The 14,476-nt window shown below is 41.4% G+C and overlaps 1 protein-coding gene across 7 annotated transcripts in view; it reads right to left on the reverse strand.

Moving 5' to 3' along the window:
• Window positions 1-14,476, reverse strand: part of TBL1XR1 (TBL1X/Y related 1) — a 173,460-nt gene that overhangs the window by 122,514 nt on the left and 36,470 nt on the right. Inside the window, exons 2-3 of one of the 7 annotated variants that reach the window (XM_063704395.1) lie at window positions 13,224-13,341; window positions 2,867-2,914 (exon numbers count right to left, since the gene is read on the reverse strand). The exons of 4 other annotated variants lie outside the window; for them this stretch is intronic. The gene's annotated coding sequence lies outside the window, so the exon portion shown is untranslated. The remainder of the gene's footprint in view (window positions 1-2,866; window positions 2,915-13,223; window positions 13,342-14,476) is intronic. 2 more of the 7 variants (XM_063704393.1, XM_055381798.2) reach the window with 2 other exon arrangements.

The following is a 14,476-nucleotide window of genomic DNA, read 5'->3' on the forward strand; positions in this document are numbered from 1 at the left end:
TGGAATCTAGCAAAAGAAATAGCCTTTATCTGGCCCATTTTTCTTGGGGCTGAGGAAAATTAGCAAAAATCACTCATGCAATGGCTCCTAATAAGGCTTCAGCTTAGACATGACAAATAATCACTTCTACTCATCTTCCAGTGGCCAAATCAAGTTCCATGGCCATTCCTGAAGTCCACAGGAACAAGGAAGTACTCCTCCCACAAGTAGGAGGTCCTGTAGGGAGAACCCAGTAAAGAAGGGAAGCAACTGTTTTTGAATAATGTGATCTACTATAAGCAACAATTAACTCTTGAGTTCCTCTCACCTCCACACCAAACAGTACCACATTTCACAGGGGACACAGAGCTACCTGGTAGCAATATGATAACACTCAGAATCTTTCCACCATTAAGAAAGTTATCTCTGTGAAACAGACACTTAGCTTTTGTCAACAACCTTACTTATTCTAGCTACCTTGGAAACAAGTCCGTTATTTATAATTTTTTTGTTCTGACTGAAGAATCAATTTTAGGATCTAAATAACCAACTCACCAATTTAGAATATAACACAAACTTTTTATAAATTGTAGATTTTTTAGATGACAGCTAGTTAAGGATGTTGAAAGTTTAAGTACAAAAGAAGGTATACATGCTGATAGGGGACAGTTAAGTATTTACTGTTGTGGACATCTATCAAGTTTGAAAAGACTTTTTAATTTGTGGGTATTTCCACATTCTGAAATCTACTTACTATCTAAACCAGAAATTAGAATTTAAAATTCCCAGCTTCTCTTATGGCTAAAGACATGGCATACTCTTTGATCTCAAAAATAAACCTCTCAGGCACGGTGGCTCACACCTGTAATGCCAGCACTTTGGGAGGCTGAGGTGGGTGGATAACGAGGTCAGGAGTTTGAGACCAGCCTGACCAATATGGTGAAACCCCGTCTCTACTAAAAATACAAAAAATTAGCCGAGCATGGTGCCGCATGCCTGTAATTGAAGCTACTCAGGAGGCTGAGGCAGGAGAATCACTTGAACCCAGGAGGCGGAGATTGCAGTCAGCCGAGATCACACTCCAGCCTGAGCAACAGAATAAGACTCGAGAAAAAAATAAAAATAATAAAAATTGGCTGGGTGCGATGGCTCACACCTGTAATCCCTGCACTTTGGGAGGCCGGGTGGATCACCTGAGGCCAGGAGTTTGAGACCAGCCCGGCAAACATGGAGAAACCCTGCCTCTACTAAAAATACAAAATTAGCTGGGTGTGGTGGCACGTGCCTGTGATCCCAGCTACTCGGGAGGCTAAGGCAGGAAAATGACTGGAACCCAGGAGGCAGAGGTTGTGGTGAGCCAAGATCATGCCATTGCACTCCAGCCTGGACAAAGAAGAGCAAAACTCCCTCAAAAAAAAAGAAAAGAAAAAACTCCAGGAGACTTTGCTTTGCTTTAGAAGCAAGCAATGAGCAGAGCTTCCATTTCTTGCTCAGTCCCAAGACGGCAGACATATTTGACTTTTGATGATGGCAACAGCCAATGCTAGCAATTTCCCGGTAATTGCAATGACGAGTACCTGTCAATGGAACAGCACCAGAGGCAACAACAGTAGCATCTGCAATCAAACTGAGTGTCTAGCATTTAGTGTTCAGTATCCCTGGCTTTCTCAAATCTAGTTCTGCAGCATGGTTTCAGGCAATGTTCCCAGAAGCTTGGACTTAAATCTATATCTCTAGCACTCCCCCAATGACTCTGTGAACCACCTAATATTCAATATTCCCTACTCTAATTACAGAAGCCAGGGTAAGTTCTGTTGTTTATAATGAAGAATATATTTTATAATACTTATTCTCATTTTACATATAAGAAAACTGGGGTTTAAAATGGCTAATTTACTAATAGGCCACCTAGATTTTAAAGCTTTTTAACTAATTTTGTATTATACTAATTCTACAATTTATCACTTAAATAGTACAAGCAAGCAACTGAAACAAAACTCATCACCATTGCTCTGAAACAGGAGTTGACAAATGACAGCCCGTGGGCCAAATCCTACCTGCTTTCGTATGGCCCATAAGCTAAGAATAATTTTTACATTTCTAAATGGTTGGGGTGGCCAGAGGGGGACACAACGCGACTGTGAAAATCATACAAACTTCAATGTATCATAAATAAAACATTACTGGAACTCAGCCATGCTTATTCATTTACATACTATCCATGGCTGCTTCCTAACAGCAGACTTCAGTACATGCCTAAAGTATTTACTATCTAACCCTTAATCCTTTACATAAACAGTGTGCTGACCTCTGCTCTAAAATTATTCTAATATAACTACAGAAATGTCAATTTAAATAAATCTTAAAGTGGGTATTAATATATTTGTTATCCCAGATTATCTACTTTGAGAACATGCCATATGTAGCATACTATAGAATTTATTCAATATTTAAACCACAAAGTCCCATTTTTTCTCTTATCTGATTCCAAACAAGAGTATCAAACTAGAATTTAGTGTCAAAAAGGGTTGTTTTCAGAACAATCAAGATGTTGTCAACCAAGAGCCAAATGCACCCTCTTAATTATTTGTCTTCCCCAGAAACTGAAAAGCCTGGTAGTAAGGAAGATTTTTTTTAATCAACAAACTGGCCTTAGAGAGACATATGGAATGGTATTCAAGAATACAACAGAGGAGCAAACAGTGTGGTGTCAAAGAAGTTGATATTTTAACAGAGTACAGAGTCCTCAATTCCTTAAAACTCGGCAAAATAAGCCAGACAACAGGAATGTGCAGCTGCTATGAAATGCTCCAAGCAGGATGGATGCCTTCATGCATGCCAAATCCAGAGACCAAAAGCTATCAGGTCACTAAAACAGAAAACTGACCAGTGTCCAATCCTTTCCTCTTCTTTCAGCAACTACAGACTGAGTTACCTAGGAAAACAAAACAAAATATGATGTCTCTTTGAAGTCCTCAGATTCAGGTACTGTTTTTCCATGTCACATAGTTTAATGTTGTAGAATTTTTCTTACCATTTCTTGGTAGTATTCCCAGCTCTACCTGACTAACCTCAACTCCCAAAATGACCTTGTGTGTGGAAAAACATGTCCTGTATAGGCCTCTGTTTAGGTGCCATGCAGCTGAGCAGGCTCTAACAGAAAGTAATTATCTAAGGACGCTGACATAATTCCAGTTAAGGTAAGCTTGGAAGGTAATAGACTGAGGTATTAATAAGGAGAAACAGTCACAAAGCTATTTTACCTTCATTTAAAAATTAAGACACAAACTGGAACGTGTGAGAATCTGAGATCGGACCTCACTGTATTGGAAGGTGAGTTGTTCAAAACTTAAAACATTCTTTCTTACAAATAAGGTTATAACTATACATAATATACTTGTTTCTGAGGTAGCTCAGAAAAGCCAGTAATAATAAAAACACATAGAATCACAGAATCAGACACTTTAAACATGCTGTTCAACTCCTTTATTTTATAGATAGCACCGCTGTGGTGAAGAGAAAGTTGAGTCACTTGTGAAGGGTCACAGTGGTATATAAAAGCAAAGCTGGGAAGAAAGCCAAATCTATGACTCTGAGAGCCACACATTTTTCACATTGAACCACCTCTCCTTATGAAGTATATTTCAAGTATTTATGTTTCAGTATAGCTTAACATTACCAGTGTGTATCAAAAGCAGTATTAAAAACAGTTGCATTTGATTTTCTTAGTTGATGATGGGGGTCCCCAACCCCCAGCTGCAGCTGTGGGCACCAGTCCACGGCAGTGGGGCCAGCATTACCACCTGAGTTCCATCTCCTATCAGATCAGCTACAGCATTAGATTCTCACAGGAGCGTGAACCCTATTATGAACTGCACATTTGAGGGACTTAGACTGTACGCTCCTTATGAGAATCTAACTAATGCCTGATGAAACCACCCCCCTACCCTCTGTCCGTGGAAAAACTGTCTTCCATAAAACTGGTCCCTGGTGCCAAAAAGGTTGGGGACCACTGGTTTACACAATAAAATGAAAAACAGGCTGAGTGTGAAATCAGCTGCACTCCAGAACACCTGAGGCATATGCTCTGTCTCAGCCACTGTGAAATCTCAGACTAATTTTTCATCACCCAAGGATAAAAAGAATTTTCCCAGACGGGAACGGTGGCTCACACCTGTAATCCCAGCCCAAGGCAGCAGATCACCTGAGGTCAGAAGTTTGAGACCAACCTGGCCACCATGGTGAAACCCTGTCTGTACTAAAAATACAAAAATCAGCCGGGCGTGGTGGCAGGCACCTGTAATCCCAGCTACTCAGGAGGCTGAGGCAGGAGAATCACTTGAACCTGGGAGGTGGAAGTTGCAGTGAGCCAAGATAGCGCCATCGCACTCCAGCCTGGGGCACAAGAGCAAGAAACTGTACTCTTTTGTCCTAAATACTACTACTGAATACAATTTGTTCCAAGTTGATTCAAATGGGTAACAGTATGAGTGAATGAGAAATAAATTAACTATGATTATAGCAAATCAGAAGTTTAGATTATTCAGCCTGGCTATGTTGAAAACTTCTTCCAAAGATGCTCCCAGCTGTCACCCTTCTTTTTCAGTCCACGGAACCTTTTAAGTTGCTACATTCACTTTAGATTATGCTTTTTACTTTTCACTCCCAGATCTATCTTCTCATTAATTTCCCCAGAGCCAAGTACTTAACTAATTCAAGGCCCACCTTTTTTTTTTGACAGTCTTTCTATTGTTGCCCAGGCTGGAGTGCAAGGCGCGATCTCAGCTCACTGCAACGTCCGCCTCCTGGGTTTAAACTGGGATTACAGGCACCCACCACCACGCCCAGCTAATTTTTGTATTTTTAGTAGAGATGGGGTTTCGCCATTTTGGCCAGGCTTGTCTTGAACTGCTGACCTCGTGATCTGCCCGCCTCGGCCTCCCAAAATGCTGGGATTACCGGCATGAGCGTGAGCCATGGTGCCCGGCCGCCCTACCCTTTTTCTTAGCTTTTTGCAGAAAGCTGTCATCTTTATTTCCTCACTACTCAAGTCATGTTGGTCCTAGGTTCTATATATCTCTATATATTATTTATTTTCTATATAGATTTCTCTAACCATCATTCTTAGAGCCATCTCAGAATTTGATAGCCCATTTACTTTGTTCTTGATTATCCCTAATTACCTTATTATTGCTTCTATCTCCCTTTGCTCTTTTTCCATTTTCCACACAGCTTTCCTAAAAGCCTGCTTAGATCTTTGCAATTCTGGCTCACATTCCTATTAAGCTGGTGCTACCCAACAGAACCACACTGTTTCTGGATCACTTGAGGTCAGGAGTTGGAGAACAGCCTGACGAACATGGTGAGACTCCATCTCTACTAAAAATAAAAAAACTAGCTGGGCGTGGTGGCATGCACCTGTAATCCCAGCTACTGGGAAGGCTGAGGCACGAGAATCGCCCGGGAAGTGGAGGTTGCAGTGAGCCAAAATTGCACCACTGCACTCTAGCCTGGGCAACAGAGTGAAATAGTGTCTCAAAAAAATAAAGTGTTGAAGTAAAAAGATTAACACATAATTCTATACTCAGTGAATATATCCTTGAAAATGAAGGGGGAAACAAAGAGTCTCCCAGACAAACTAAAAGTTGATAGAATTTCTCACCAAGAGACCTGACTAGGAGTGTTAAAGGAAGTTATTCAGCAGAAAGAAAACAGCAGATACATGTGGAAAACCTCGATCTTCCCAAAGGCATGTGGAGTGCCCGAACTAGTAAATATGCATGCACATATAAGACTTTTCATTTCAAAAGTTCCTCTAAATGAGTAATTAACTGTTTAAAGTAAAAATAATATCCAGTGTTTACAGCATATAAAATGTACAGCAAAAATAGTACATAAAAGGGAGAAATAGATGTACGCTATTATAAAAAATCTAACACTATATGTGAAATGCAATGATTTTACTTGAACATAGACTGTAAAAAGTATGCAATAAAGGCCAGGCGCGGTGGCTCACGCCCGTAATCCCAGCACTTTGGGAGGCCAGGGCGGGTGAATCACCTGACATCAGGAGTTTGAGACCAGCCTGGCAGACATGATGAAACCCCTACTAAAAAGATTAGCTGGGCGTGGTGGCACGCGCCTGTAATCCCAGCTACTCAGGAGGTTGAGGCAGGAGAATCACTTGAACCCGGGAGGCGGAGGTTGCAGTGAGCCAAGATCGCACCACTGCATTCCAGCCTGGGCAACAAGAGCAAAACTCCATCTCAAAAAAAAAAAAAAAAAAAAGTATGCAACAAGTGAACTGCAGGGTAGCCACTAAAGAGGTATGGCTAATAAGACAATAGTAGAAATAATATGGAGTGCTAAAAATTACTAAATCAAGGCGCCAAGAAAAAAAAAGAACAGATAAGACAAAAAACAAATATCAATATGGTATAAATTCAACCACATTAATAATTATGTTAAATGCAAATTATCTAAATCCCATTATCAGCCTGGATTTAAAAACAAACAAAAATCCAACTATATCCTGTTTAAAAGAATCCCATGTTAACTATGAAAACAGATGATAAATAAAAAATGGAAAATATATCTCATGACAAAATTAAGCATAAGGAAGCTCTAAGTATAATCTGATTATTAATACATTAATATCGAACAAGGTACTCTAGAGCAAGGACTAAGAGGAACATTTCTTAATGATAAAGTGGTTAATCCATCAAGATAACATAAAAATTCTAAATGTGTGTACCTAACACCTTAATTTGGAAATCTGTAATCTAGAAATTGACAAACTTTTTTTTTTTTAAGAAGGAGTTTTGCTCTTGTTGCCCAGACTGGAGTACAATGGTACAATCTCGGCTCACTGCAACTTCTACCTCCCAGGTTCAAGCGAATTCTCCAGCCTCAGCTTCCCGAGTAGCTGGGATTACAGACGCCTGCCACCATGCCCAGCTAATTTTTGTTTTTTTAGTAGAAACGGGGTTTCGCCATGTTGGCCAGGCTGGTCTCAAACTACTAACTTCATGATCTGCCCGCCTCAGCCTCCCGGAGTGCTAAGATTACAGGCATGAGCCACCGCGCCTGGCCGACAGAACTTTTTAAAAAGAAATAGGTAAATCATTTTTAGAGTTGGAGATTAACACCCTTCTCTCTGTAAATAATAAAACTAAAAATTAATAACACAGAAGATCTAAACAACACTTGACAAACTGGACTCGTATTTACAGAAAACAACATCCGATAAAAATAATACAAAATACTGAACTGCAAATAAAACATTAACAAAAGAGATCACACACAGAGTACAAAACAGATGCAAATCTAAAAGATTTAAATCACAGAGTATTTTCTCTGGCTACAAAGAAAAGTCCCATACAAAGTTACCAAATATTTGAAATCAGATAAACATATTCCTAAAATAAGCAAAGGCTCAAAGAAGAAATCACAATGAAAATTAAAAATCATTCTGAAGTATATGAAAAGAGAAGAGCGTATCAAAAATAGTAAAATGCAGCTAAAGCAACACCTTAAGTGCACTATTTCACAAACAAAACGAATTTGAGATCACTGATCTAAGTTTAAGAAGCTAGAAAAAGGGCAAATTAAACAAAGAGCACGAATATCAATGCAACAGAAAACAGACACACAACACTGAAAAAGCAGTGAAACAAAACTGTCTTTTGAACAAATCAATAAAACTGATACCTCTCACTAAAGTGATCAAGATTTATATTGTGAATTATGAAAAATAAAAAAACATAGCCACAGACTCCACATTAATTGAAAGAATATTAAGCTAATAATTTCTTTAAGAAATAAAACTCCTTTGAAAGACATGAATTACCAAAAATGACTCAAGATTTTTTTGATCTATGTTGTTCTGTATCTATGAAAGAAATTTAATTTGGGAAACAAAAGGTGTATGAATTTAAAAGAATAAATAGTCATTGTCTATAGATAATGTGAATACATAAGAAAAGCTGATCTTAAAGGATACTAAGGACTTTCAAAAGGAGATAGTTTTTTTCTTTTTTCCAAGAAATGGTACGAAAACAACTGAATAGTCACATGGAAAAAAAAAAATGAACTTCAACTTTTACCTCATACCATACACAAAAATTAAATCAGTTTTGGCCAGCTGCAGTGGCTCATGCCTGTAATCCGTGCACTCCAGGAAGAGGGCGGATCGCCTGAGGTCAGGAGTTCGAGACCAGCCTGACCAACATGGAGAAACCCCGTCTCTACTAAAATTACAAAATTAGCCAGGCGTGGTGGCCCATGACTGTAATCCCACCTACTCGGGAGGCTGAGGCAGAAGAATCACTTGAACCCGGGAGGCGAAGGTTGCGGTGAGCCGAGACTGCACCATTGCACTCCAGCTTGGGCAACAAGAGTGAAACTCCATCTCAAAAAAAAAAAAGTAAACCATTTTTTAATCTAAAAGCTAACACTCTAAAACTTCTAAACAGAAATACAGGATAAACTTTCTTAGAACAAAAAAAAACAGAAACCATTTTTTAAAAAAACCTAGAATTCATGAAAATGTGAAACTTCTACTCTACCAAAAAAAAAAAAAAAAGGCATGAAAGAAATGAAAAATCAAGACATATAGGCCAGGCATGGTGGCTCACGCCTGTAATCTAAGCACTTTGGGAGGCCAAGAAGGGCGGATCTGACGTCAGGAGTTTGAGACCAGCCTGGCCAACATGGCAAAACCCCCGTCTCTACTAAAAACACAAAAATTAGCCAGGTGTGGTGACGGGCGCCTGTAATCCCAGCTACTCAGGAGGCTGAGGCAGGAGAATCCCTTGAACCCAGGAGGCAGAGGTTGCAGTGAGCCAAGATCACGCCATTGCAGCCTAGGGACAGAGTGAGACTCCATCTCAAAAAAAAAAAAAAAATATATATATATATATATGTATATACACACACACATTTATATATATACACACACATACATTTATATATATATATAAAATTCTGACAAAACACTTGTGTCTGGAATATAAAAAAGAATGCCACAACAATTACATGAGGACATATGACCCAAATTTTCAAAGGAGCAAAATATTTGAACAGCTCACAAAAAGATGTATGAATGTCCTCAGAAGTAAAAACTAAAACACAAGGAGATACTAGTTTCTATATACTACTATACACTAGAATATAGCTCAAAGCTGGAAGCAACACAAATATCCATCAACTGGGAATGGACAAAAAATTGTGCTACATCCGCACAACAAAATGACAATTCAAGGAGGGATGAGTCAAGCACAAAATACACAGTGTATGTATCACTTTCTACTCTTGCTAGATGATGAATTACCACAAACGTAGTAGCTTAAAACAACACAAATCTGTTAATTTGTAGTTATGTAAGTTACAAGTCTGACACAGATCTCATTGGGCTAAAATGAAGGTGTAAACAGGTGTAATCATTCCTCTCTGGGCCAGGCACAGCGTCTCACACCTGTAATCCCATTTTGGGAGGCTAAGGCAAGAGGACTGCTTGAGCCCATGAGGTCAAAGCTGGAGTGAGCTGTGATTTTGTCACTGTACTCCAGCCTGAGTAACAGAATGAGACTCTATCTCAAAAAACAAAAAGAAAAAAAAATTTCCTCTCCGGAGGCTCCTAAAGCAGATTAGTTTCTTTTGACTTTTCTAGACTCTGGAGGCACAGCATTCCCTTGGCTCAGGGCCTCGTCCTCCATCTTCCAAGCCAAGAAATGTGTGCATCTGACCATTCTTCAGCAGTCATTAGTCCTATCACCCTCTCACTACAGATTTTAAGGATCTGTATGATGAGATTAGACTTGCTAGCATGATTTAGTATATAATACTATAAAATTCTGAATTTAACATAAAGAAATAGCACATTTGTACTCAATTCAGAACACTCTGGGTTATACGTGACCTTGCTGGTTTAAACGAGGATTACCTTGGCATCACTCTCTGCATCAAGGCTCTTAATCACATGCGTAAAATCCCTTTGCCATGGAAGGTTAAATACCCACAGGTTCTGGGAATTAGAGTATGGATGTCTTAGAGAGATCTTTATTCTCCCTACCACAAAATGGAATGGAATTCCATTCATATGAAATTTCTCAAGAAGCAAAACTAACCTGCAGTGTTAGAAAGCAAATTAGCCGTTTCCTGGGATGGGCGTGCCAAAGGGGACTAACTGCAATTGGAAACAAGGGAACTTTTCCAGTTTTATACGTGATCTTCGTCTTAAATTGTGGTAGTTGCACAGGTATATACATTTGTATATTATTCAAATACACTTCAAATGAATGCATTTTATCATATGTAAAGTATAGCTCAATGAAGTTTGTTTGAAGATCATAAATACTATCCTCATTAAGTGTTTTATTTTAGTTGTTTCCCCCCACCCCCAAGGCTAATAGGTTTGCTCATAGGTAGGTTGGAAAACTGTGAGGCTAGCTCATATATCTTAAGGTCCCACCACGGTAGTTTTCAATAAAACAATCTACATGAAGAACTGGATAGTTTTTATAACATTATTTCTAAAAAAAAAAAAAAAACCCTGTTGCAAATTCCACTGTAAATATAGGATTTGTTTCTTTTCTTTTTTTTTTTTTTTTTTAAGACAGTCTTGCTCAGTCGCCCAGGCTGGAGTGCAGTGGCACAATCTTGGCTCACTGCAACCTCTACCCTCCTGGGTTCAAGCCATTCTCCTGCCTCAGCCTCCCCAGTGGCTGGGATTACAGGTGCGAACCACTACGCCCAGCTAATTTTTGTATTTTTAGTAGACACGGAGTTTCACCATGTTGGCCAGGCTGGTCTCGAACTCCTGCCCTCATGATCCGCCCGCCTCGGCCTCCCAATGTGCTGGGATTACCGGCGTGAACCACCACGGCTGGCCAATATAGGAATTTAAAACAAGACTACAACTGACAGAAGAGCCATTCATCCCTATGGTATACTCCTAAATTTCATATTATATATTAGACCCTGAAAATCCTGTTGCTATGGTGTTGCTCCCAGGAGACATTTCAGCAGCAGTAACCAGGAAGAGCTAAGAAGCTGACAGACCTGCATATAGATATGATTAGAAAATCATCTGTGGCGCTTTAGGGATTCTGTTTGAGCACCTCTAGATTAAAGAAAATTGGACACTACTAACAGCCCTAAGGCTATACAAATCCAAGAAATTAACCTAACCTCCCCAGCCCCTCAAGTAATATTAAAGAGATATCACTCTTCTATGAACAATATAAATCAAGAAGAGAAACATCCATCCTGCGGGCCACATTAAACTACTAAGGCCACTAAATGGATGTATTTTCCCACCTCCAAAACTAAGCTATAATAAATACAATATGGTCTCTAAAATTATTAGCATTCAAAGAGCCTCAATGTAGAGATACCCTATTAAAAGTTTTAATTCTCCTAAAATGTAAAAAGAACAAGAAGAATTTTTTATTTTTAATTCCTGCAGTGGTAAAGACAGTTTTAACTTATGTGGAACTCAGTTGGATTTTCTCAATGGGTAAAAAAAAAAAAAGAGAAATCAGTTTCTACCATAGGTTTAAAAAGCTGAGGCTGATTCTCCTGCTGCTGAGGAAAGTAAATAGCTCACTTCCAATACTGAAAGAAGTAGCTACTTGAAATTATATCAATTCTCTAATGCTAAAAAGATTACCTTAAAAATGGTAAGTAAATTACCACTTATACCACAACTGGAGTACACATTTTATAAAATAAGGGCCCTCTATTTTAAAATAAAGTACATTCAATGCTGTTGTGAGAACTGTATGATTTATTTAAAAGAAATACTATAGAAAAGTCAATATATATAATTTATACACATATAAATGACAAGCTTGATGAAAATAACTACTTGAAAAACCAAGACACAAAATTCTCATCACATTTTCAGCAGCATGAGTTTTTATATCCATTCTCTCTTCTTTCTTAAAATAAGCACCAAATTTATAGCACCCCTTTGAAGCACTAAAGATATGTCAGTGTGCAAAAATCAGGTAGGAAAAGAAAAAAGTCATCCAAGTAAATAATTATAATCAGCGTTAAGTGTTACAAAGTACCAGCTCCTACAAAAGTCCTAAGTAAGTAATGTCCCTGCTGCCACCTGATGCACAGGCTTAGTAAAGACTAATGACGGCCACTGTTTCCAAGTGAAGCGATGCTGGCCCCTGAGTTTCAAGACACTAGTTTTTCATCTTCATAAGGATGCTACGTTTTTTGCAGTAAAATTTAGGATGTCTATTTGTTTAAAAATTTTTTAAGCTATATTAATAGGTCAAGGTCGTTAATACCACATTAATGCATTTAACCTCATAGTTTAATTTAACTTAATATAAAGTAGTGGTGAAGAGCAAGGCTAGACAGCTAGATTTGCATGTAACCCTGAGCACATTACTTAATCCAATAAAGAGTGGGGAAAATGGAGCAAGAGGGAACAAAATAATAGTACTTTCTCAAGAAGCTCAAATAACAAGTAAATTTAAGAGCTGTTGGAAGCCTTGTTTAGCTGCTTTGCAAACCATGTAAGTAGAAGTATCCGGTCGGGCGTGGTGGCTCAGTCCTGTAATCCCAGCACTTTGGGAGGCCGAGGCAGACAGATCATGACGTCAGGAGATCTAGACCATCCTGGCTACCACGATGAAACCCCATCTCTACTAAAAATACAAAAAATTAGCTGGGCGTGGTGACGGGCGCCTGTAGTCCCAGCTAATTCAGGAGGCCAAGGCAGGAGAATGGCGCGAACCCGGCAGGCTGAGCTTGCAGTGAGCCAAGATTGCGCCACTGCACTCCAGTCTGGGCGACAGAGCGAGACTCTGTCTCAAAAAAAAAAAAAAAAAAAAAAAAAAAAAAGTATCCAATTGGCAGCGAGAAAGAAGAATCAAATAATGTCCAGAACAATCTTCACTGAGTCCATAGTTCCCATTCTGCTTCCAATTCCAGGATATATTACTTGCACTGGGTTTGATGGGATACTTTCCAATGAATTCTTTTTCATCAAGCTCTCGATTATTTTTTATTATTTGAAACTCAGTCCTAAATCGTAAAACATGTTTATAAAGAGCTAAAACATTCTAGCCAGGCGTGGTGGTTCACACCTGTAATCCACGCACTTTGGGAGACTGAGGAGGGTGGATCACCTGAGGTCAGGAGTTCGAGACCAGCCTGGCCAACATGGTGACACCACATCGCTACTAAAAATACAAAAGTTAGTCAAGCATGGTAGTGCATACCTGAGGTCCCAGCTCCTTGGGAGGCTGAGATGTGGGGACTGCTTGAGCCCAGAGGACGGAGGTTGTAGCGAGCCGAGAACACACCACTGCACTCGAGCCTGGGTGACAGAGTGAAACTCTGTCTCAAAAAAAAAAAATAATAATAAAGATCTAAAACATTCTATAGAAATGTAAAAAAATGCTCTCCCTCTCCCTCTCCCCTTTCCACGGTCTCCCTCTCATGCCGAGCCAAAGCTGGACTGTGCTGCTGCCATCTCGGCTCACTGCAACCTCCCTGCCTGATTCTCCTGCCTCAGCCTGCCGAGTGCCTGCGATTGCAGGCGCCCACCGCCACGCCTGACTGGTTTTCGAATTTTTTTGGTGGAGACAGGGTTTCGCTGTGTTGGCCAGGCTGGTCTCCAGCTCCTAACTGTGAGTGATCCGCCAGCCTCGGCCTCCCGAGGTGCCGGGATTGCAGACGGAGTCTCGTTAACTCAGTGCTCAATGGTGCCCAGGCTGGAGTGCAGTGGCGTGATGTCGGCTGGCTACAACCTCCACCTGCCAGCCGCCTGCCTTGGCCCCCCAAAGTGCGGAGATTGCAGCCTCTGCCCGGCTGCCACCCCGTCTGGGAAGTGAGGAGCGTCTCTGCCTGGCCGCCCATCGTCTGGGACGTGAGGAGCCCCTCTGCCTGGCTGCCCAGTCTGGAAAGTGAGGAGCGTCTCTGCCCGGCCGCCATCCCACCTGGGAAGTGAGGAGCGCCTCTTCCCGGCCGCCATCCCATCTAGCAAGTGAGGAGCGTCTCTGCCCGGCCGCCCATCGTCTGAGATGTGGGGAGTGCCTCTGCCCCGCCGCCCCGTCTGGAATGTGAGGAGACCCTCCGCCTGGCAACCGCCCCGTCTGAGAAGTGAGGAGCCCCTCCGCCCGGCTGCCACCCCGTCTGGGAAGTGAGGAGCATCTCCGCCCGGCAGCCACCCCGTCTGGGAGGGAGGTGGGGGTCAGCCCCCGCCAGGCCAGCCGCCCCGTCAGGGAGGGAGGTGGGGGGGTCAGCCCCCCGCCCGACCAGCCGCCCCTTCCCGGAGGGAGGTGGGGGGGGGTCAGCCCCCCGCCCGGCCAGCCGCCCTGTCCGGGAGGTGAGGGGCGCCTCTGCCCGGCTGCCCCTACTGGGAAGTGAGGAGCCCCTCTGCCCGGCCAGCCGCCCCGTCCGGGAGGGAGGTGGGGGGTCAGCCCCCCGCTCGGCCAGCCGCCCCTTCCCGGAGGGAGGTGGGGGGGGTCAG

Source organism: Gorilla gorilla, chromosome 2 (assembly GCF_029281585.2).
Source record: "Gorilla gorilla gorilla isolate KB3781 chromosome 2, NHGRI_mGorGor1-v2.1_pri, whole genome shotgun sequence".
In the NCBI taxonomy this organism is placed as follows: Eukaryota; Metazoa; Chordata; class Mammalia; order Primates; family Hominidae; genus Gorilla; species Gorilla gorilla.